The following is a 23,825-nucleotide window of genomic DNA, read 5'->3' as shown; positions in this document are numbered from 1 at the left end:
GAAAAGCCCGGTCTTATTTCTATATAAAATAGGAACAGAGCTATAATATTTACACTATTAACATAGAACAATTCTAAAATAGACAAAAATGCCATGCTGAATGTCGGTAATTTCTTTATTGAATTATTTTCTTGATTTTAAAACTTAATTTTCATTAACAGTTTGACACACAACACCATCAGCAATTGTTCATATATGTTATTAAAACTTGTTTTATTATTATTATTAAACTATAGTTCACTGGATCATATCATATACATTAAATTACATTAATGAAAAAAAGAGGCATGCATGAATAAATGCTACATAATGGGAAGAACCCCCAACAGCTCCCTTGGCACAGCAGCTGAAATGGCTGCCCACTGTTGTGAGTGTCAGTCGCTATCTGTTTTTGCAACCCGTTCTCATCAGTCTGCGTATAAATAACACGACTTTACACTTTCTATTTGCGTGTAATGCATACGCCAAATGCCATTTTTGCGTGCATATGATACGCCAATCCTTCCCATTAATTTCGGTGGAGAGCAGATGCGTCCAAATAACACGCATCATCTTCAGCGGCAGTGACGTCACCAGCGAGGCTCGTTCAGTTCACCTGATGCGCGTACACCTTCAAACAGGTAAGCAAGGGTAAATATATTTTTTTCTTCTTCTTTTTGTAATGATATCACGTGGTTAAGCGTATTGTTTTAATTATTTCAGTATTTCTGCATCACGTTAGACAGGGTCGTGTTTTTAAAGGGCAGTTTATGCTCAAATTATGGGTCAGTGGGCTGCTCAGCTAGCCTACCATTGTCATTAGCCTAAGCTAACCTGTACTGTTTATAGACCTGTTGCAGTTTTACATAAATAATGATGTGACATATGGGTCTTCAGCTTTTAGACATGACTAATACAAGCACAACAAAGCACCCAACCCAATATCGCGTGATAATCGTGATCGTGTAAAAAGTCCACACATTTAGCATATTTTTACAATACTAGCCTAACTTTTGCTTGACCACGTCATGTGTAGCCAACACACACACAGTAACTACAGCATATTTACCATGCTTCTCCTACTGTGACCGTAGTTTTACTCTGGACTTTGTAACGCACATAACCACGACATTTACTATGGGTTTACCATAGTAACCATAGTTTTACTCTGGTATTTGTAGTTACTAACACGCAATAACCACAACATTTACTATGGGTTTACCATAGTAACCATAGTTTTACTCTGGTATTTGTAGTTACTAACACACAATAACCACGACATTTACTATGGGTTTACCATAGTAACCATAGTTTTACTCTGGTATTTGTAGTTACTAACACGCAATAACCAAGACATTTACTATGGGTTTACCATAGTAACCATAGTTTTACTCTGGTATTTGTAGTTACTAACACACAATAACCACAACATTTACTATGGGTTTACCATAGTAACCATGGTTTTACTCTGGTATTTGTATTTACTAACACACAATAACCAAGACATTTACTATGGGTTTACCATAGTAACCATAGTTTTACTCTGGTATTTGTAGTTACTAACACGCAATAACCAAGACATTTACTATGGGTTTACCATAGTAACCATAGTTTTACTCTGGTATTTGTAGTTACTAACACACAATAACCACGACATTTACTATGGGTTTACCATAGTAACCATGGTTTTACTCTGGTATTTGTATTTACTAACACACAATAACCAAGACATTTACTATGGGTTTACCATAGTAACCATAGTTTTACTCTGGTATTTGTAGTTACTAACACACAATAACCACGACATTTACTATGGGTTTACCATAGTAACCATAGTTTTACTCTGGTATTTGTAGTTACTAACACACAATAACCACAACATTTACTATGGGTTTACCATAGTAATCATAGTTTTACTCTGGTATTTGTATTTACTAACACACAATAACCACAACATTTACTATGGGTTTACCATAGTAATCATAGTTTTACTCTGGTATTTGTAGTTACTAACACACAATAACCACGACATTTACTATGGGTTTACCATAGTAACCATAGTTTTACTCTGGTATTTGTAGTTACTAACACACAATAACCACAACACTTACCAGGATTTTACCACAGTAACTGTGTTTTTACTCTACACTATTTGTAAAGCACAGTAACCACTAAGTTTGCCATGCCTTTAATATCTTTTTGTGATGTAATTGTAATTCAGTGTTTTTTCTGTCTTGCAGTTACGTCGGATTACATACTCCACAACAACCTGTAATCCAGCAGATCTTTAAAGAAGCCATCTCTTGTAAAATCTCTCTCTCTCTCTCTCTCTCTCTCTCTCTCTCTCTCTCTCTCTCTCTCTCTCTCTCTCTCGCTCTGCAAGAATTAACAGGGAACTTCAACTCCACGCTCCCAATGCTGATATTGAAGAAGCTGTCAAGGGGGCTGAACAAGTCCTTCAAAGGATCAACCCTTCACAGGTAATGTTGAAGACTCTTAGTTATAACTGATTTGCTTTAATGAACGCATCCTTATATTATGTGTTAATCAAATATTTTGGTCACAGATCATTTTAACACACTGTCTCAACATGTTTATATTTCAGGAAGGCCTGTCATGAGATTTGAATTTGACCATCTTGTGCATTTATGAAGAAGACCAAAAGCTGCAAAGGCAAACACTTCCAATGGTACGTCAGATACATTTTTCTCAGCATTTGATGTTTCTTAAATTTCTTAAACTTTGGTTCACCCATCAGGAAGAACACTCAACAAAGAGCATGTTGTAGTAGTAATAATTCATCCAATAATCATATTATATTGCACAAGCGTACTTGTACAAAATTCTACAACTTTTACTCCTACTGCTGTTATTGGCCATTACCACAGCTCCCATCAGATTGTGCCCATTGTAAGAGTGTTTATATCATGAAGTTTAAATGAAGTCCATTGTATTCTTTATTAATCTTTACAAATTGGTGCCGCCTCTTCCTGTTTCAACAGTACATGATATCTGTCCACACCTCATAGTCTGCCTTTCTTTCTATGGTGATGTTACTGAACACATCTGTCTTAGAAGCAAGAGAATGGAAATCCTAGTTTAACTTTTCAAGTGCTACAAATCAGATCTTCAATGAATTTGGGCAATCAGATCACTTAAAGTTGTTCACACAAAGACCAATAACTATAATGAGAAGTATTTTAGCATCCACACCAACAGACAGTACTGTACAATTTTGTTGTTGTCAGTGTTTTTGTTGTTCATAATGTGATAAATTATCTTTGTTTCTTCTTGCAGGATTTCTCACAGATTACTTAATCATTCTTCATCAGCTCTTCACAATATCAGCCCATTCAAAAGCTTCCAGATCTTCCTCTCTTGTGTGACACATCTGCTCTCAGTCCTTTACTGCCAACCTCCAGTCTTAGGAGGTATATATATATATATATATATATATATATATACACATAATAATAATAATTATTATTAACCATTTATTTGTTTTGCATTTATTCACAATAGAAGCAAACAATGATTACAGGATATATGTTTTTAAAGGTGATGATTGTAAAATATTGGAGCATTGCTCTTAATCATTTTTGCCTATTTGGTTGATAAAGGGAAGAAAACAATATATTTTCAACTGTAGCCTTGATTATTCTTTGGCATCTTTTGTCAGGATTTCTGTAAACAAATTCCCTTTTTATTTGTGAATATTAAACTTATGTTTTTTGAAGGGAGTTTCTGTTGCAATTTTGTTTGTTTGTTTTCACTTAGTTACCTCTATGCATTTTTTTTATCAACTTTTCTTTTTTTTTCATAGTGGAATAAACTGGAGAGAGACTGTTCTGGGCACTATGTTTATCTGCGAAAAGTTTGACATATCAATAAACACTGTAAAATGACTAGACAATGAGTGATTGATGTCATGATGTTTGTTTGTTTGTTTTCTATTCCTATAGTTCAACTGGTGGATCTAAGAATGGCAAGTTTTTAGGGTCCATTTCCATGAAACGTAGATGTGATAAATTGTTTACCTTTAATACACTATAAATACATTGTGAATATTACAGAAGGAAAATTGAGTAGTAGAAAAATATTGTGTTTAAATAATCTTCAGAGGTGTTTTTTTTAAGCAAATGAAACATTTTGACATTTATTTTTCACACAGTATATGCAAACTTTTGAGTTTAAGTACTGTACACTAATATTAGTGTAAACAATGTAGCCTATTCAATACAATGGGAATCATTATACCTTCGTTAAAACACAAAACAAAAAAACACCTTTAATCAACGTATTTCTTGCTGCATCAGGGTAACTGCAGCTTCTGTCCATTCACTACAGGAACCCGGAAGCTCCCGGCATAAATGACCATATATGTACAAGTTAGTGTGACGCCTCTGCTCAACTGGGTTGCCATTGGCTTTGACGTTCCCTTGGCTCTCGCAGAACTCGCTGTGATTGGACTATCTTTTAACCCAAATTATAAACCGCTTAATGTTGCAAAGTCCGTTTGACTGTAATTATTACGTCAGTAACACCTTCAGTTAACAATGCAGTGTTGCTATGTCGTGAGAAATTACCTCTTTACCGAAATCGTAACCCTAACCCTAAGCACAACTCCAATAAACTCCAAATACCAGCGCTAATATTACTCGCGTTCAAACGATAGAATGGCAGAGGCTTATGGGTAATGTAGTTTAAAATGTTTAATAATTAAAAAAATGGGAAAATGCAATATTTTTTAACAAAGGGTCATCTAAACATGTTCATTGTGTAAACATTAATGACATATTTAAGAGGCAGGCTGAAATTCGATATTTTACTAAGTGCACTTTTTTAAACACCTTTATACCACCTTTCCATATATGTTTGAAAACTCTGTCCAACATTATTTAATTAGCATAGCATAAGTAGTTGTCCTGCCAATTTTTTCTTTGACACTATAATCAGACTTTGATTTACAGCCATTTGAAATTTACATTTTTTTGCTCTTCTAGGGGACTCTGCTGGGCCCTTGAAGATGGAAGGGCAGTAAAACATACACATACCTTTCTCATCATGGACAACAGACTGTGCTGAGTCATAATTTCTAAGTTTTTCTTTTCAACAAATTGCCAATATGTAAGTTGTAAGTCATGTTTATCTTAGAATAAGAATAGAACCATAAAAATATACATCAGTGCCTATTTGGAATAGGCTCCAAATATTGAATTACATCAGGTACAAGAATACAGTATTGAAAGTAAACAAAGACACCAAATTTAAACAACCAATACATACTGTGACACTTCATTGTACTTTCACAGTGTCAATGTGTCATTCAGTAAGACAAGGTACAGAGAGTGTGTAGTTTATAGTGCAAAGCCATACAATTCATGCAATGCAAAGAATCATAATATTAAGAGCTAATTTGTGTCTCTGTGTAAAATACTCCTCATATTTGTCCTCCTCGGGTACTAAACATCAGTAATGTGCATGCTCATCTTGCTTATTATACAGTACTGGATTCATGTTGATCTTTCCCTTGTCCATCACCTTCAGTTGTGCATGAAATTCCTGCAGCATTATAGTCCATGCAGTATCTTCTAATGCAGCTTTCAGCCTGCCCTTCATCTAACTGAATGTCATTAATGTAACCAAATGTTCATTTCTTAATTAAAACACATTTATCTATTGTTTACAAAATTAAATGGTGTATTTACCAAACACCATTCTTAATATAGAATATTCACCCTACTTTATTATCCAACACCATGTGCAGTACTTTACTGGAGGATACAACATAAAAACAACTAAAGTAGTGTATTAAGACAAATGATATACAATTTTTAACAATATTAAAAATGGGTTATGTTAAAACCATGTTTTTCTAATCAGATGAAGCCATGCAAATGCATGCATGGTGAAATGTCTTGAGCCCCAAAGAATCACATCAAGTTTTTAGAGCTCTCCTGCTTTTCTTCCTCTTCTTGCTTGTCCATGTCCTGGACATATCATAATCTTCCATGTCATACATTTTTTTTTTGCAGTTGTTATGCAGCACCCTAACAGCACAACTGATGAACATAAGACATGTAACTAATTTAAATCAAATATCTTTATTGTCACAATACAATGAACACAAGTATACAGGTGATGAAAGTCTTGGGTGCAGACTGCAGCGTGACAGTATGGATGACAAATGAATTAAAATCATGAATATATGTAATACAAATTCTGAATATATATATGCAACACACATATATAAGGGACTCAATTCAGGTAGAGAACAATATATGTTAAAAATTATGCTATACAGAGAGCATGAATTGAAAACAATAATAATCACAGTACACATACATCTCTGCAGTAAAGCACGGTATGAATTAGTGCAAACAGAATGTCAGGGTGCATAATAATATTGAGTCCAGTCAGCATAACTGATAAGAGTGCAGGGCATATGAGGTTGGTGGGGCGTGTATGGTTTTACTGGTATGAGTTCAGTTCAGTCTGATTGCCTGTGAAAGGAACTTGTCTCACTGTCTGCTGGTGTAGGTTCTGTGATAACGTCTGCCTGATGGTAACAGTGAGAGCAATCCATGGCTCGGCTGGCTGGAGTCTCTGACGGTCCTCCTCACACTCCACCTGGTCTAGATGTCCTGGAGGGCCAAAACATGTATTTAGGGTATGGTAAATCAATAAACAATATATAGTATTTTTATTTATAATTGTTGCACTGGACTTAACATTGATTCTTGTTGGGGATATTGGCCAAAAGAATCCCACCACAACTAGCTCTCGTTGTTTAGCTGTGATGTTTACTTTTACAGGCCGTAACATCTGAGCTGTCGCAGTAGAGCGGTTTGTGAATGCAGTCTTCACAGCAGATAACTGATGGGTTCAGGTAGCAGTGATGCACTCGGTGGCCATTCAATTGATATCTTCATCAACTGGCTTCATCTTAATTCAAACAAACAGACAAAACAATAAGTCAGCAATAACAGCAATAACCATTCTAGAGTAATAGTGTTGGTGAATACAGTTGCAGGTGTCAGTACTCACCATATTCAGTCATTTCCTTTCCAAATCACAGAGATGATGCACAGCTTATTTGCTCATTTTAGGAGCTATAAAAAAGATGTATATGTGAAAAACTATAACTGCGGACTTGAAAAGTCTTTTGAGAGATCAACATCAATGTTGTACCACACATAACTGCATTGAATTCAGACATACAAATGGAAATGTGAAACTTTTCACCTTTCTGTCTTTTCTTTTGGGGCACAAGAAGTCCATGTTTAATCCCTTATTTCTTTAGGACTGGTTTGACTGATTTTCTTTGCGTTTCTGGTCTTCAGCTGTAAAACAAGAAAATATTTATTGACCCCATGTTTAATCATTATTGTTGTTTAAAAATATAAATAAAGCAGATATAATTATATACTTCAAGCACAAGTTCCTTGGCAACTCTAGTAGGCTCCTGAGTTCATCTGTACACATCAGATTCAGCGTCTGAGAAAATGCCATCATGCAAACTCTCAGTTTCTGCCTTACAACAGAGCATAAAAGAATGTGTGAGTGAGGGAGTACAGCATGAAGATGAAGTGAAAAAGGCAGAGAAAGGCAGAATTTTGTGTATAAATTTAACAGAATGAGGGGAACATTTAAGAGATTTAAGAGAACAGTACTGTCTGTTGGTGTGGATGCTAAAATACTTCTCATTATAGTTATTGGTCTTTGTGTGAACAACTTTAAGTGATCTGATTGCCCAAATTCATTGAAGATCTGATTTGTAGCACTTGAAAAGTTAAACTAGGATTTCCATTCTCTTGCTTCTAAGACAGATGTGTTCAGTAACATCACCATAGAAAGAAAGGCAGACTATGAGGTGTGGACAGATATCATGTACTGTTGAAACAGGAAGAGGCGGCACCAATTTGTAAAGATTAATAAAGAATACAATGGACTTCATTTAAACTTCATGATATAAACACTCTTACAATGGGCACAATCTGATGGGAGCTGTGGTAATGGCCAATAACAGCAGTAGGAGTAAAAGTTGTAGAATTTTGTACAAGTACGCTTGTGCAATATAATATGATTATTGGATGAATTATTACTACTACAACATGCTCTTTGTTGAGTGTTCTTCCTGATGGGTGAACCAAAGTTTAAGAAATTTAAGAAACATCAAATGCTGAGAAAAATGTATCTGACGTACCATTGGAAGTGTTTGCCTTTGCAGCTTTTGGTCTTCTTCATAAATGCACAAGATGGTCAAATTCAAATCTCATGACAGGCCTTCCTGAAATATAAACATGTTGAGACAGTGTGTTAAAATGATCTGTGACCAAAATATTTGATTAACACATAATATAAGGATGCGTTCATTAAAGCAAATCAGTTATAACTAAGAGTCTTCAACATTACCTGTGAAGGGTTGATCCTTTGAAGGACTTGTTCAGCCCCCTTGACAGCTTCTTCAATATCAGCATTGGGAGCGTGGAGTTGAAGTTCCCTGTTAATTCTTGCAGAGCGAGAGAGAGAGAGAGAGAGAGAGAGAGAGAGAGAGAGAGAGAGAGAGAGAGAGAGAGAGATTTTACAAGAGATGGCTTCTTTAAAGATCTGCTGGATTACAGGTTGTTGTGGAGTATGTAATCCGACGTAACTGCAAGACAGAAAAAACACTGAATTACAATTACATCACAAAAAGATATTAAAGGCATGGCAAACTTAGTGGTTACTGTGCTTTACAAATAGTGTAGAGTAAAAACACAGTTACTGTGGTAAAATCCTGGTAAGTGTTGTGGTTATTGTGTGTTAGTAACTACAAATACCAGAGTAAAACTATGGTTACTATGGTAAACCCATAGTAAATGTTGTGGTTATTGTGTGTTAGTAACTACAAATACCAGAGTAAAACTATGGTTACTATGGTAAACCCATAGTAAATGTCGTGGTTATGTGTGTTAGTAAATACAAATACCAGAGTAAAACTATGATTACTATGGTAAACCCATAGTAAATGTCGTGGTTATTGTGTGTTAGTAACTACAAATACCAGAGTAAAACTATGGTTACTATGGTAAACCCATAGTAAATGTCGTGGTTATTGTGTGTTAGTAACTACAAATACCAGAGTAAAACTATGGTTACTATGGTAAACCCATAGTAAATGTCGTGGTTATTGCGTGTTAGTAACTACAAATACCAGAGTAAAACTATGATTACTATGGTAAACCCATAGTAAATGTCGTGGTTATGTGTGTTAGTAAATACAAATACCAGAGTAAAACTATGGTTACTATGGTAAACCCATAGTAAATGTTGTGGTTATTGTGTGTTAGTAAATACAAATACCAGAGTAAAACTATGATTACTATGGTAAACCCATAGTAAATGTCGTGGTTATTGCGTGTTAGTAACTACAAATACCAGAGTAAAACTATGATTACTATGGTAAACCCATAGTAAATGTCGTGGTTATGTGTGTTAGTAAATACAAATACCAGAGTAAAACTATGGTTACTATGGTAAACCCATAGTAAATGTCGTGGTTATTGTGTGTTAGTAAATACAAATACCAGAGTAAAACTATGATTACTATGGTAAACCCATAGTAAATGTCGTGGTTATTGCGTGTTAGTAACTACAAATACCAGAGTAAAACTATGGTTACTATGGTAAACCCATAGTAAATGTCGTGGTTATTGCGTGTTAGTAACTACAAATACCAGAGTAAAACTATGATTACTATGGTAAACCCATAGTAAATGTCGTGGTTATGTGTGTTAGTAAATACAAATACCAGAGTAAAACTATGGTTACTATGGTAAACCCATAGTAAATGTTGTGGTTATGTGTGTTAGTAAATACAAATACCAGAGTAAAACTATGGTTACTATGGTAAACCCATAGTAAATGTCGTGGTTATTGTGTGTTAGTAAATACAAATACCAGAGTAAAACTATGATTACTATGGTAAACCCATAGTAAATGTCGTGGTTATTGCGTGTTAGTAACTACAAATACCAGAGTAAAACTATGATTACTATGGTAAACCCATAGTAAATGTCGTGGTTATGTGTGTTAGTAAATACAAATACCAGAGTAAAACTATGGTTACTATGGTAAACCCATAGTAAATGTCGTGGTTATTGTGTGTTAGTAAATACAAATACCAGAGTAAAACTATGATTACTATGGTAAACCCATAGTAAATGTCGTGGTTATTGCGTGTTAGTAACTACAAATACCAGAGTAAAACTATGGTTACTATGGTAAACCCATAGTAAATGTCGTGGTTATGTGCGTTACAAAGTCCAGAGTAAAACTACGGTTACAGTAGGAGAAGCATGGTAAATATGCTGTAGTTACTGTGTGTGTGTTGGCTACACATGACGTGGTCAAGCAAAAGTTAGGCTAGTATTGTAAAAATATGCTAAATGTGTGGACTTTTTACACGATCACGATTATCACGCGATATTGGGTTGGGTGCTTTGTTGTGCTTGTATTAGTCATGTCTAAAAGCTGAAGACCCATATGTCACATCATTATTTATGTAAAACTGTAACAGGTCTATAAACAGTACAGGTTAGCTTAGGCTAATGACAATGGTAGGCTAGCTGAGCAGCCCACTGACCCATAATTTGAGCATAAACTGCCCTTTAAAAACACGACCCTGTCTAACGTGATGCAGAAATACTGAAATAATTAAAACAATACGCTTAACCACGTGATATCATTACAAAAAGAAGAAGAAAAAAATATATTTACCCTTGCTTACCTGTTTGAAGGTGTACGCGCATCAGGTGAACTGAACGAGCCTCGCTGGTGACGTCACTGCCGCTGAAGATGATGCGTGTTATTTGGACGCATCTGCTCTCCACCGAAATTAATGGGAAGGATTGGCGTATCATATGCACGCAAAAATGGCATTTGGCGTATGCATTACACGCAAATAGAAAGTGTAAAGTCGTGTTATTTATACGCAGACTGATGAGAACGGGTTGGTTTTTGAGTCTTATGTAGTGTTGTTTGTTCACAGATAAGCTCCATTTTGTCAAAGCTTCAGTCAAGAGAAGTTTTTGGGCAAGAGCAGGCAGCGTTCAGGCTGTGTGTCGTTCCTTGCCCGCGAAAAGGAAAAAAAAATATTTGGGTGGGGACACACACAGTTTGTGTTTTGTCTATTTGAGAGAGAAGCACACAGAGTCAGCTCTCGAGGGAGTGTGTCCATGCCTATGATCTTGCGATCCGGTCTCATTGCTGCTGAGGCAGGCAGCGACTGAGTTCAAACTACTTATTTTTGGGGTCATCACTTCTTATACTCCACAGAGTTTAGAGTCAGAGTGGCACTCCCAGACTGAAGGCTTTTATCGAAAGGTGGTTCTGCAGATCATCATTCTCGCTGGATAGTCTTCGTCTTAAATGTCTAGATGCCAGCTCCCTCTGGGGAAGTGCCCGTCTTTCCTCAGTGCCCTCAGGAAATCGGTTTCTGCTGGTTTCAGGGCACAGTGGTCTCTGGCGAGCACTTCTGTCAGATACCGCCTGGAAACATAAAACTACTAAGAGACTCACTACCTCTACAGAGGTCTCTAGAGCAATTAGTACAGCCCTAACCCTGACAGTCCGCCACTTCAGGGAACCAAGTTAGCTGCTCTAAGTGCACCAGAGGCCAGTCTTGTGAGACTGGTTCCTCTACGAGATCACCTGGTGGTGTGGGAGCCCCTGCCAAGCATGCTTCATTGGGTCCTGCTCCAACCAGGCTCTGGTCTAGTTTTCCTAGCAGACGATGTGGGTCGTCATTTTCAATAGGAGACTTCAACTATGAGAGTCCTGATGATGTGGCTCAGAGGGCAGGCGCCTCTGGGGAAGAGCGGTGTACACCACATTACATGGTGCCTGTCTATCTTCAGTGCCCTCAGGAGATCAGTCAGTGTTCTGGGGTGCAGCTGTCTCTGGTGTGCACTTTTCTCAGTTACCGCCAAGAAACGTAGCAGTACTAAGAGGCTCGTTACCTCCACAGAGGTCTCTAGAGGAGCTAGTATGGTCATCCCCTGCTGGTCTGGTATCACCAGAGGTCAGTCTCCAGAGACTAATTCCCTTAAGTGGACTATTTGGCAGTGTGGAAACTACTGCCAAATGTGTCTCAGTGAGTCCTGCACACTATAGAGAGAGGCTACACAATCCAGTTTGTTCTCCTCTGCCTCAGTTCGATGGAATTATCCCCACTTTGGTGGGTCCCGAACAGGCTCTGGTAATGGAATGAGAAGGAGACACTCTCTTGAGGAAGGAGGCCATCAAAGTGGTCCCTTTTCACAAAAGAGAATCCGGGTTCTACAGCCGGTACTTCATTGTTCCAAGAAAGGATGGAAGGTTGCATCCCATTTTAGATCTTTAGTTGAACTGCTCAGGCGTGCGACTGAAGTTCAGAATGCTCACTCAAATCATGTCTTAGATCAGTTCTGAGGATTTTGTCTTGATTGATCTATATGACGCATAATCCATATATCTATCCTTCCTCACTACAGGAAGTTCCCGAGGTTCGCTTTGAGGGCAAAGCTTACCAATATCAGGTTTTTCTTTTCAGCCTTGCACTCTCACCCCACACTTTCACCTAGTGTGTTGATGTTGTTCTGGCTCCTCTGTGACTCTAGAGCATCTGAATACTCAACTACATCGATGATTTGTTGATATTAGCTCATTCAGAGCAGACAGTGTTTCGGCATTGATATATCATTCTCGCTCACAAGAAAGAGTTGGGGTTTAGACTTAATGCAAGGCCTGGTGCTGGGAGCTCGTGCGTATGCTAGCAACAGATGTAACCATCACCGGTTGAGGAGCGGTCATGAGTGACCGCTTAGTCCCCAGTCCATGGTGTGGCCACCATCTGATGTGGCATTTTAGCTGCCTGGAGGTTGAAACATGTTTTCCTGGACCTAAGAGGCCGCCATGTGTTGGTGCACACCAGTGACACAGCCACAGTCTCTTATATCAACCACCAGGGAGCTCTGCGTTTGTGCCCCCTTTACAAGCAGGCACATCAGATCCTTGTGGAATCCTATGGCAAACTCCTCTCACTTGAGAGCAGTTCACATTCCTTGACTTCTTATTATGGAGCAGACATCCTGTCGAAGCAAGGGCTGAGGACTTGTATGGTGATTATAATCCACATTGTATCAAGTTATTTCAAACACTCTCTGTTGACTAAGAGATAGTTTTGAGCTCAACTTATAAAAAAAAAAAAAAAAATAATGCTGGTTTTATAGATATTAGCTTCATGAAATTATCCGCTGCGCAGACATGGAGAAACTCTGCCGTTGTTTATAAACACTCCCCTAGTCCCAGCTGGCCCACTTTGGCCCAAGGTTTTCGTAGAGCCAAAAACCCAGGCCATTGGCCCAGAGGAAGCACCGATGAGGCATGATCAAGCACCGGAAGTGACAGTGGAAACGCTACTGGCCCTGTCATGCACTAGCACACCTGCTTTTGGCCCGACAGTGGAAACACGGCTATTGACACCCTTCAAAAGGAGGGTAAGCCACAAAAATGTATTACAAAAAGAAGCTGGCTGTTCACAGAGTGCTGTATCCAAGCAAGTTAACAGAAAGTTGAGTGGAAGGAAAAAGTGTGGAAGAAAAAGATGCACAACCAACTGGGAGAACCGCAGCCTTATGAGGATTGTCAAGCAAAATTGATTCAGGAATTTGAGTGAATTTCACAAGGAATGGACTCAGGCTGGGGTCAAGGCATCAATGGCCACCACTCACAGACATGCCAAAGAATTTGCTGAGCCAAAGACTACGTCAGAGGCATCTTACCTGGGCTAAGGGGTCCAATGTCATCTGCTGGTGTTGGTCCATTGTGTTTTTGGAAAACTGAAGTCACTGCACCCATTTACCAAGAAATTTTGGAGCACTTCATGCTTCCTTCTGCTAACCAGCTTTTTGAAGATGCTGATGTCATTTGCCAGCAAGATTTGGCACCTGCCCACATTCCCAAAAGCACCAAAAGTTGGTTAAATGACCTGACCATAGTGTGCTAGAATGTCCAGCAAACTCAGCAGACATGAAGTCCATAGAGAATCTATGGGTATTGTCAAGAGGAAAATGAGAAACAAGAGACCAAAAATGCAGATGAGATGAAGGCCACTGTCAAAGAAACCTGGGCTTCCATACCACCTTAGCAGTGCCACAAACTGATCACCTCCATGCCACACTGAATTGAGACAGTAATTAAAACAAAAACAGGCTCTACCAAATATTGAGTATATGTACAGTAAACAGAGATACTTTCCAGAAGGCTAATGATTCACTAATTTGTTTATTTTTTTATTGGTCTTATGAGGTTTTCTAATTTGTTGAGATAGTGAATTGTTGGGTTTTTGTTAAATGTGAGCCAAAATCATCACAATTAAAAGAAGCAAAGATTTAAACTACTACTGTCTGTATACATTGAATTTAATACACAAGTTTCACAATTAGAGTTGAATTATTTGAATTGAATTACTGAAATAAATGAACATTTTCCATGACATTCTAATTTATTGAGACGAACCTGTATTATGGTAAGTTTAATGTTCATATGGAAACAATGCTGCAACATTCTGCTGAATCTATAGTCTTTTGTCTGACATTATCTGCCAAAAAAAAAAAAAAAAAAGTTTGTGAGGGTTTCTCATGACCTGGTGAAATTGCTTTGTGGTTAAAGGTTATAATAATCAGATCTCTTGAGTAAAAGAATAAGTTGACCCCAGGCGGATCCAACTGCTCCAGATGCATGCATTTGTATGTGTTTGACAATTCAATACTATAGCGTGACTGCTTAAAAGCTTCTGAGGAGCAACAAACACTAAATCTGTATGGAAAATCTCCCCAGGCAGCTTTTATTAGGAGGCCGAAACAAGGTGTTAATCAGATGAAAAATATTCATTAACTCCAGAAGCAATATCTGATTTAATACCCAATCATCACACTGTGCTTGTGGTAAACATACCCACGTCCCCTCACACCATAATGATTTGCTTTTGACCTAGCGTTTTCAATTGAACACTCCTTGCAAGTGTAGCATCAAAAGTGTTAGTGCCGGTGGCATGTCGTGCATGTTTTCACTGATTTGCAAGATTTCCACTGGGAAGTAACTTTACAGCTATGCCTGTTTCATTTCCAAGTCTTAAACGAGTGCAGAATCTTTTTTTTTTTTTTTATGAGGCTGAAGTTGTAAAAAACAAAGGGGAAGAAGAATCCCCGTCCAATTCCTTCGTGTACCATAGTTTTTATATAGTCCCTCTCAACAACTATTCGAAACTTTCAACCCCAAACACAAAATAGGAAATCATTTCAACCAGGGCTGGTCAACTGTCATTAACTCCCTCCACGGATGGTTGGCGTTAAAAAAGCTTCCTCCCTGTCAACCTCGTGGGGAACACATTCCCTACGTTCTGAGAAAGAAACAAATTTCCTCTTGATATTCATTAGTGGAAATACTCTATTTCAAAGAGAAGATTGGGGCATCTCTGTCTATTATTGGTGTTTTTCAAAGATACAGATTTATATATTTTTAAAGAGTCCACAGACAGCCTGAACAAAAATCTCTCAGGCTGCCCCCACAAAACATTGATTTTGTTGGTGACATCTGGCCTGGTCAGTTGTCAGTGAAATACTTCCAACCACTTTAGCAACCGAGGGGAGTAAATTCCAAGTTTTCTCCTCACAGCTTTACATTCCAGTTCATTTTTTTATGTATTTTTGTGGAAGAATCCATTATGGGACTCAAGATACTGTCCGTCTCCAAAGACATCTATTTTATGGCCAACTTTGGCAAGAGAAATTGATCTATAAGTGTTAATACATAATTTAATATAAAACATAAACGCCTTTACTTTAATTAGAAATAGGGTATGCGCTGACAAACCCGTGTTAGATTTACTCGAATGAGAAAGAAAAACAGGTCGCATCTTCAATTGATGAAGTCTGTCCCAATAGTACTATTAAAGACACAACCTTCAGTGGTTCATATTCAATTTCAAAGAGTACAAGCACAATCTCAGGCCATTCAGATTCTCCTCTGCATCTGAGAATCTTGCTTAATAAAACATACGTTTCTACACATCATATTTCAATAAAAATCCTGTTTAATGCCTTAGTTTAATGTATGCTTTTATGGTTTACTTGTTCTGCTCCATTGCAGGATTTTCAGCAACAGCATTAAACCAATTTGTTTGAGTATTTCATATGGGAAATTAACTTGCTCCTCTGGTAAGAACACTTTTCCAAGTCACAGCTTTTGAATTTAGCAGCAGACAAAACTACATTGTCACTGTACTGGACATTTTTAAGTATTTTATGTGTTACAGCAGTGTGAAATGACACCATTTACCATTAGTACTAATTTAATTAAGTGTTTCTTATTACCCCCACCCCCTTTATGGGTGTTTCTCAGACAAAGGCACAAAAGAAAATGAAATGCTAAGATTGGCAGTTAGCATGTGTGTGTTTTCAATTTGTATCAGGATTTAATCCCAATTTTTAAAAATTGCATTTGAAAAGTTCACAAAACCCCTTATGGCAAAATTAAAATCAAGGACCGTGACGTCGCCCGGCATGGCGCAGCCGGGGCCCCACCCTGGAGCCAGGCCCGGGGTTGGGGCTCGTATGCGAGCGCCTGGTGGCCGGGCCTTCCCCCATGGGGTCCGGCCGGGCTTAGCCCGAAGGAGTGACGTGGGGCCGCCCTCCTGTGGGCTCACCACCTGCAGGAGGGAGCGTAAGGGGCCGGTGCATAGTGGATCGGGCGACAGTCGTAGGCTAGACCCCCGACGACCCGATCTCTGGACACGGAATCTGGCTTTAGGGACGTGGAATGTCACCTCGTTGGCGGGGAAGGAGCCTGAGCTTGTGCGGGAGGTCGAGAGGTACCGACTAGAGATAGTCGGGCTCACCTCAACGCACAGCTTGGGCTCTGGGACCACACTTCTTGAGAGAGGCTGGACTCTCTACCACTCTGGAGTTGCCCATGGTGAGAGGCGGAGGGCTGGAGTGGGTTTGCTAATAGCCCCCCAGCTCAGCCGCCATGTGTTGGAGTTTACCCCGGTGAACGAGAGGGTCGCTTCCCTGCGCCTTCGAGTCAGGGATAGGTCTCTCACTGTCGTTTGTGCCTACGGGCCGAACGGCAGTGTGGACTACCCGGCCTTCTTGGAGTCTCTGGGAGGGGTGCTGGAAAGTGATGGCGGGGGAGGAAGCTGGACAGACTCGACAGACCCAAACGTACTGTGAGGGTCTGTTGGGAACGTTTGGCCGAGCCCCCTGTCAGAGAGATTTTCAACTCCCACCTCCGGCAGAGCTTCGACCGGATCCCGAGGGAGTCTGGAGATATTGAGTCCGAGTGGACCATGTTCTCCACCTCCATTGTCACTGCGGCTGCTCGGAGCTGTGGCCGTAAGGTCTCCGGTGCCTGTCGAGGTGGCAATCCCCGAACCCGGTGGTGGACACCGGAAGTAAGGGATGCTGTCAAGCTGAAGAAGGAGTCCTATCGGGCCTGGATGGCTTGTGGGACTCCGGAGGCAGCTGACAGGTACCGGCAGGCCAAGCGGACTGCAGCCCGGGTAGTCGTGGAGGCAAAAACTCGGGCCTGGGAGGAGTTCGGTGAGGCCATGGAGAAGGACTATCGGTTGGCCTCGAAGAGATTCTGGCAAACTGTTCGACGCCTCAGGAGGGGGAAGCAGTGCCCTACCAACACTGTTTACAGTAGAGATGGGCACCTGTTGACCTCAACTGGGGATATCGTCGGGCGGTGGAAGGAATACTTCGAGGATCTTCTCAATCCCACAGACTTGTTTTCCGTTGAGGAAGCAGTGGCTGGGGACTCGGAGGGGCACTCGTTCATCACCCTGGCTGAAGTCATCGAGGTAGTTAAAAAGCTCCTCGGTGGCAAGGCACCGGGGGTGGACGAGATCCGCCCCGAGTACCTCAAGTCTCTGGATGTCGTGGGGCTGTCTTGGCTGGCACGCCTCTGCAACATCGCATGGCGGTTGGGGACAGTACCTCTGGACTGGCAGACCGGGGTGGTGGTCCCTCTTTTCAAGAAGGGGGACCGGAGAGTGTGTTCCAGCTATAGGGGATCACACTTCTCAGCCTCCCTGGGAAAGTCTATGCCAGGGTACTGGAGAGGAGAATTCGGCCGATAGTGGAACCTCGGATCCAGGAGGAACAGTGTGGTTTTTGTCCCGGTCGTGGAACACTGGACCAGCTCTATACCCTTTCCAGGGTGCTGGAGGGTTCATGGGAGTTTGCCCAACCAGTCCACATGTGTTTTGTGGACTTGGAGAAGGCATTCGACCGTGTTCCTCGCGACATCCTGTGGAGGGTGCTCCGGGAGTATGGGGTCGGCGGCTCCCTACTTAGGGCTGTTCGGTCCCTGTACGACCGGAGCAAGAGCTTGGTTCGCATTGCCGGCAGTAAGTCAGACCTGTTCCTGGTGCATGTTGGACTCCGGCAGGGCTGCCCTTTGTCACCGGTTCTGTTCATAATTTTTATGGACAGAATTTCTAGGCGCAGCCAAGGGCCGGAGAGTGTCCGGTTTGGGGACCATACGATTTCGTCGCTGCTTTTTGTGGATGATGTTGTCGTGTTGGCATCCTCAGACCAGGACCTTCAGTGTGCATTGGGACGGTTTGCAGCCGAGTGTGAATCGGCTGGGATGAGAATCAGCACCTCCAAGTCCGAGGCCATGGTTCTCAGTCGGAAAAGGGTGGATTGCCCACTTCAGGTTGGTGGAGAGTTCCTGCCTCAAGTGGAGGAGTTCAGGTATCTTGGAGTCTTGTTCACGAGTGAGGGAAGGATGGAACGTGAGATTGACAGACGGATCGGTGCAGCTTCTGCAGTAATGCGGTCGCTGTACCGGTCTGTCGTGGTGAAGAAGGAGCTGAGCTGTAAGGCAAAGCTCTCGATTTACCGGTCAATCTACGTTCCTACTCTCACCTATGGTCATGAGCTGTGGGTCATGACCGAAAGGACAAGATCCCGGATACAGGCGGCCGAAATGAGCTTTCTCCGTCGGGTGGCTGGGCGCTCCCTTAGAGATAGGGTGAGAAGCTCGGTCACTCGGGAGGAGCTCAGAGTAGAGCCGTTGCTCCTCCACATCGAGAGGAGCCAGCTGAGGTGGCTCGGGCATCTATTTCGGATGCCTCCTGGACGCCTTCCCAGGGAGGTGTTCCAGGCACGTCTCACCGGGAGGAGGCCCCGGGGAAGACCTAGGACACGCTGGAGGGACTATGTCTCCCGGCTGGCCTGGGAACGCCTCGGGGTCCCCCCGGAAGAGCTGGAAGAAGTGGCTAGGGAGAGGGAAGTCTGGGCGTCTCTGCTTAGACTGTTGCCCCCGCGACCCGGCCCCGGATAAGCGGAAGATGATGGATGGATGGATGCATTTAAAACTAGCATTTGGTTTCCTTGGTGGACTGAACAAAAACATTAGATTTAAATGTAAATTCTAGTATGGCTAATTCTCACCTCCATTTATACAGCAATTCTACAGAAGCTTGTCAGATAAAATACAGTTTAGGCATACAAAACAGGCTAAATAGTCTACTGTGTCTGTATTTTCTGTCAGATGTTTAGAATTTGGGGAATAACCCACTTGACTGGGAATTCATAATTTACTGTGTTTTATTTTTATTTATTGTGAATATTGTGCAGTTAAAATTTATTTGTAATAACACAAAATTATAAAGTTTGAATTTAATGTATTTAAAATAAATTAAATACATAATAAATGTCATTGTACACTTAAAATATAATCAAGTACTTTACATTTGCTTTAGTACATCAAAATAAGTGAACTTTAAAGAATGACTATATATATATATATATATATATATATATATATATATATATATATATATATATATATATACATATTTATATATATATATATATATATATATATATATATATATATATATTTAGGTTTTTAAAATTTAATAAATTATTACAAAGTACATATGTACAGTGTTACTTAAATGGGTTAAGAAACAGTTATAAAAGTGAACACTTTTTGTTTAGCCAGTAAAGAGTTAAACAAATCCTATAATAAGATTCATACAGTAATAATATTCGTACAGCATTTTGTTTGCAAAAACAATGTATTTAACTGCTGTCAATGGATAAAGGTGTTTTAAGATTAAAAAACTGAAACCTTGTCCTTCTCTCTCTTTTTCAAAACAAATATTTATCTTACAGAATGGTATATCTAGCACATAAATGTCATGTTATAAAATTATCAGCACTCTGTACATCTTTAAGTCTAACATCTACATAACCTATCCAGTCTACCTCATAGCTGGAGGGAAGTCAACTCCTCTCTGTTTGCATGGTGAGCAACACCCCGTCCATCACTGCATGGCAGCCACAGATGTTGCTCCCTGAAAACCAGTTACTGGTCACACTCATCATCATTCATATGTTCCCTTCTTCTGGCTTCAACAGACTCTAAGAATGATGCCGTCCATCACAGCAGATACCGTTTGACAGGGAACATACTAAATGATTTGACAGGTTCAAGGCTCAGGCCTAAGTCAGGCTCAATTTTGGTGGGAGAGCGTGGGTTTCCATTCACAAGCCAAGCTTATCACTGACAATTACAGCTGGCTCATTCTCCACCCCTGTGGTACCTCTCATTAACTGTGTGTAAGAGATCACAATGGAGCTCAACCGTCTGCTCTAAATAGAAAAATACATATAATTTCTCTTCATCCGAGCATAATGTGGAGGGAGAGAGAGAAACTGAACAGGATTATGGGATGCCATTATGCAGCAATCTCATAATTGGGCCCGATTTATCATGCTGCACGCAAAATGGAGTTGCTTAATACCTTCATTTGCATGAAATGTATGTACCATATTCATTTCCACAATCTGCCCATCAACTACAATAGCTTGTAAAAGGCAGAACAGCAAAATGGCATTTTAGTTGGATTCACGTATTGTGTACCGGGGGGTTTGCATTAAATGTGAAGAGAGTGATGTGAAAGATCAAATGTGGAGGGAGAGAAAGCAGAAAGACAGATAAGAATTAATGAATGTTGGAAAAGTATGTATCATGTCAAAAGCCATAATGGAAGACAGTAGGAGAACTTTAAATGAGAACACATGTCAGATTCCCTCTCCTGGTTAATAGTGTGAGTACATTTGACAGTTTGCTTCAGATATAGAAAATGTAATAAGGTGTGGACCATTTATGGATCATTCAAAAATACCAGCTCAATGCATCCTAGCCTCTCAGACTGAGACTGGAGAAATGGTGCTGATAATTCAGCTTTGATCACAGGAATAAAATACATTTTAAAATATAATAAAACAGGAAACAGACATTTTACAATACAATGTTTTGTATTGCATTTACCTTGGGAATATAGTGGCAGCTGCTAGATGGACAAGCTTTCATTATAAAAAAAAGAGAACTCGACTATTCTGTATTCAACCATACTTTGAATGATCAATAATTCTTGACATAAAATTGCAAATATCAATGAAGTTTTTATTTGCAAAGACTATAAAGCATATTTTACCATCTACGTTAAAAGTGCCAAGAGAATGCACTCTCTCGCACATACAGAAACACAAAATGAATAACTTGTGGTGAAATTGATCACATCTTTGAGTGTAACAACACTTTATGTTTCACATTGTTCTCTTAAAAACATAACATTTATGAAGACCCGTCTTGTACTTCTGCCATATTCCTTCATCGAAATATGCGTTTGGGAGAAATCAAGCATAAGCAAGATAAGTGCTTTTACAATGGATAAAAATCACAGAGCCTGTCCTTAAAAAGGAGAAGGACATATTTATTGAGACATAACAGCATGAGCACCTCTGAGCAAAACATAAGGCTGACAGGGGATTTGTATTTGTGGAAAGAGAATGAACAGACATCTGTATTTCAAGGCTTCAGCTGAATCGTATTTGTTAAGGTGCCAATTTTAAAACCATAAGTTATCGCCCTTCCTCTGAGTTCTCAAAAGCAAATGGCTTGTTTTTGCTTCCCATTCCCTGCTAATGCATTCACCATGTCCAAACTTCTTAGCGTGTCTTGGTGGTGATATCCGATGTGATTCCAGCACATCCATGCATATTTCTTCAAGACTGTGGCTGTCAGGAAGAGGATGCAAGTGTCAGGTATAAATTACAAGCCTTGGCTTTGTTCTGCACAGGTCCCATGATGGCCCTCCTGTGGTCACACCGGTTCTTCCCCACACTGAGATGCTTCCTCTCAGCCTCCATCCCCTCGGCAGGACCCTGGAGATGTGATAGATGTGATGTCATCACCCACCATGAGGTTTGAGAGGTATATTACACTCGGGCAGCTTGGGGATTTCCTCCATAGAGCTCCTGCACGATCTACACTCCAGCCCGACTGAAACGCCCAACCACCCCACAAATTTAACCACATCAGAATTGGCAGATCAAAGGTCGTCAACTCCTCGAACCCGATGCCTGTCTGTTTCTTCTTTACTATATATCCTTCCTGGACTTTTTGTGACACTAGAAGGAACATTTTCATTCAGACTGGTCAATCATACTATTCCGCTTTGTTCAAATAAGTTTTTCATGTCAATCTATCCAATAATAATGACAATAAAGGTAATTGTGAGGTTATTTCTTGGAATTCTGATTTGTTTTAGTTTTTTCATTGTGAGTTATGAAGTCAAAATTGTGATATGTTGTCAGTTGTGTGTTATTTAAATGATTTTGTCCATGTCTTTTTTTTTTTTTTGTAATTTGCTGTAGCTTTGGTTCCTCTCCTGTCATGTGTTTCTCTTACTCCTCATGTGATCCTGTCTAATTCACATGTCTTGTTCTCATTGGTTCCTTTGTTACACGTGTCATATTTTCATATTGGTTGGTAATGAACACCATTTTAAATCCACTTCATTTATAATATATTATAAGTATCATATCTTTACATTATTTATTTAAGATTGTCACATCTTACTAATATTGCATTAAATATGGTTGAAACTCAAATGAGCTATACAACACATTCATCTGATTAGGTATTTGATCTTGTGGCTGTTTAAGATTTTTTTAATTATTATTATTATAAATATAAGTGTTTGCCATTGTTGTTTTTATTTATAAGTGGTCTTTGTCTGCTTTAAGTAAAGTAGCAAGATATGAGACTTATAGTACATTATAATAATTGGAAATGTAATCCATTGTAATGGTTCATTGTGTATTATGAATCATCGTAATCTCAAAAGTTATAACCACAAACAAGTAAATATTATAATGCATTAAAACTGTTTTTATGATTAGTCAGGAGATTATACAACATATTACAGTTTAAGGCTTTTTATAAAACATTAGCCATTCATTATAATGCCTTATGAATACACTTATAATATATTATAAATGCTGGCTTCACATAAAATGTGTTACCATATTATTTAATGGACATTAAACTTACAATGAACAGTTGTAATATTGTTAAATATTAATAAATATTGTTACAAAGGTATTACTCATTGCTAGTTAATGTTATTAAATGAATTAACTAACTTAAAAAAATGGGACCTTATTGTAAAGAGTTACTCATTTGTTAATTATTTTAGTCAAGGTTTCTTGCAGCAAACCCAGCTGTGATTTAGTTTCATTCAACAATTTTCTACGCAATATCTTTTTTTTTTTTTTTTTGACTAAGGAGAAAGCTTTGTTTTGCGAATGTTATGTATATTTTATGCTGAATTATTTATCTACAAACAAGATCTCTTTTTCTCCATTACTCTCTAAATAGACTTCATTGTCCATTGAGACCGTCAGGGCACGCAACCTTCAAGATCTGGCTGTTTCACAGAGAGCCCTGGGATT

At 39.4% G+C, this 23,825-nt stretch overlaps 3 long non-coding RNA genes across 6 annotated transcripts; 1 reads left to right on the top strand and 2 right to left on the bottom strand.

The window, feature by feature from the left end:
* Positions 1-389: 389 nt before the first annotated feature.
* Positions 390-3,407, top strand: LOC128021476 (uncharacterized). Of its 2 annotated transcripts, none has more exons than XR_008185562.1 (4): positions 390-620; positions 2,363-2,459; positions 2,585-2,668; positions 3,277-3,407. It is a non-coding gene; the product is annotated as an uncharacterized LOC128021476 (long non-coding RNA). The 2 variants fall into 2 exon arrangements; XR_008185561.1 differs by having other exon boundaries at positions 390-630.
* A 2,657-nt stretch (positions 3,408-6,064) lies between these two features.
* Positions 6,065-7,262, bottom strand: LOC128021475 (uncharacterized). Of its 2 annotated transcripts, XR_008185559.1 has the most exons (4): positions 7,225-7,262; positions 7,027-7,091; positions 6,712-6,924; positions 6,065-6,623 (listed from the first exon to the last, which is right to left on the bottom strand). It is a non-coding gene; the product is annotated as an uncharacterized LOC128021475 (long non-coding RNA). The 2 variants fall into 2 exon arrangements; XR_008185560.1 differs by having other exon boundaries at positions 6,065-6,924.
* A 3-nt stretch (positions 7,263-7,265) lies between these two features.
* Positions 7,266-10,977, bottom strand: LOC128021474 (uncharacterized). Of its 2 annotated transcripts, none has more exons than XR_008185558.1 (5): positions 10,741-10,977; positions 8,395-8,491; positions 8,186-8,269; positions 7,409-7,513; positions 7,266-7,322 (listed from the first exon to the last, which is right to left on the bottom strand). It is a non-coding gene; the product is annotated as an uncharacterized LOC128021474 (long non-coding RNA). The 2 variants fall into 2 exon arrangements; XR_008185557.1 differs by having other exon boundaries at positions 10,751-10,977.
* Positions 10,978-23,825: the final 12,848 nt, after the last annotated feature.

Source organism: Carassius gibelio, chromosome A10, assembly GCF_023724105.1.
Source record: "Carassius gibelio isolate Cgi1373 ecotype wild population from Czech Republic chromosome A10, carGib1.2-hapl.c, whole genome shotgun sequence".
Classification (NCBI taxonomy): Eukaryota; Metazoa; Chordata; class Actinopteri; order Cypriniformes; family Cyprinidae; genus Carassius; species Carassius gibelio.
This window is presented reverse-complemented; position numbering and strand designations above follow the sequence as displayed.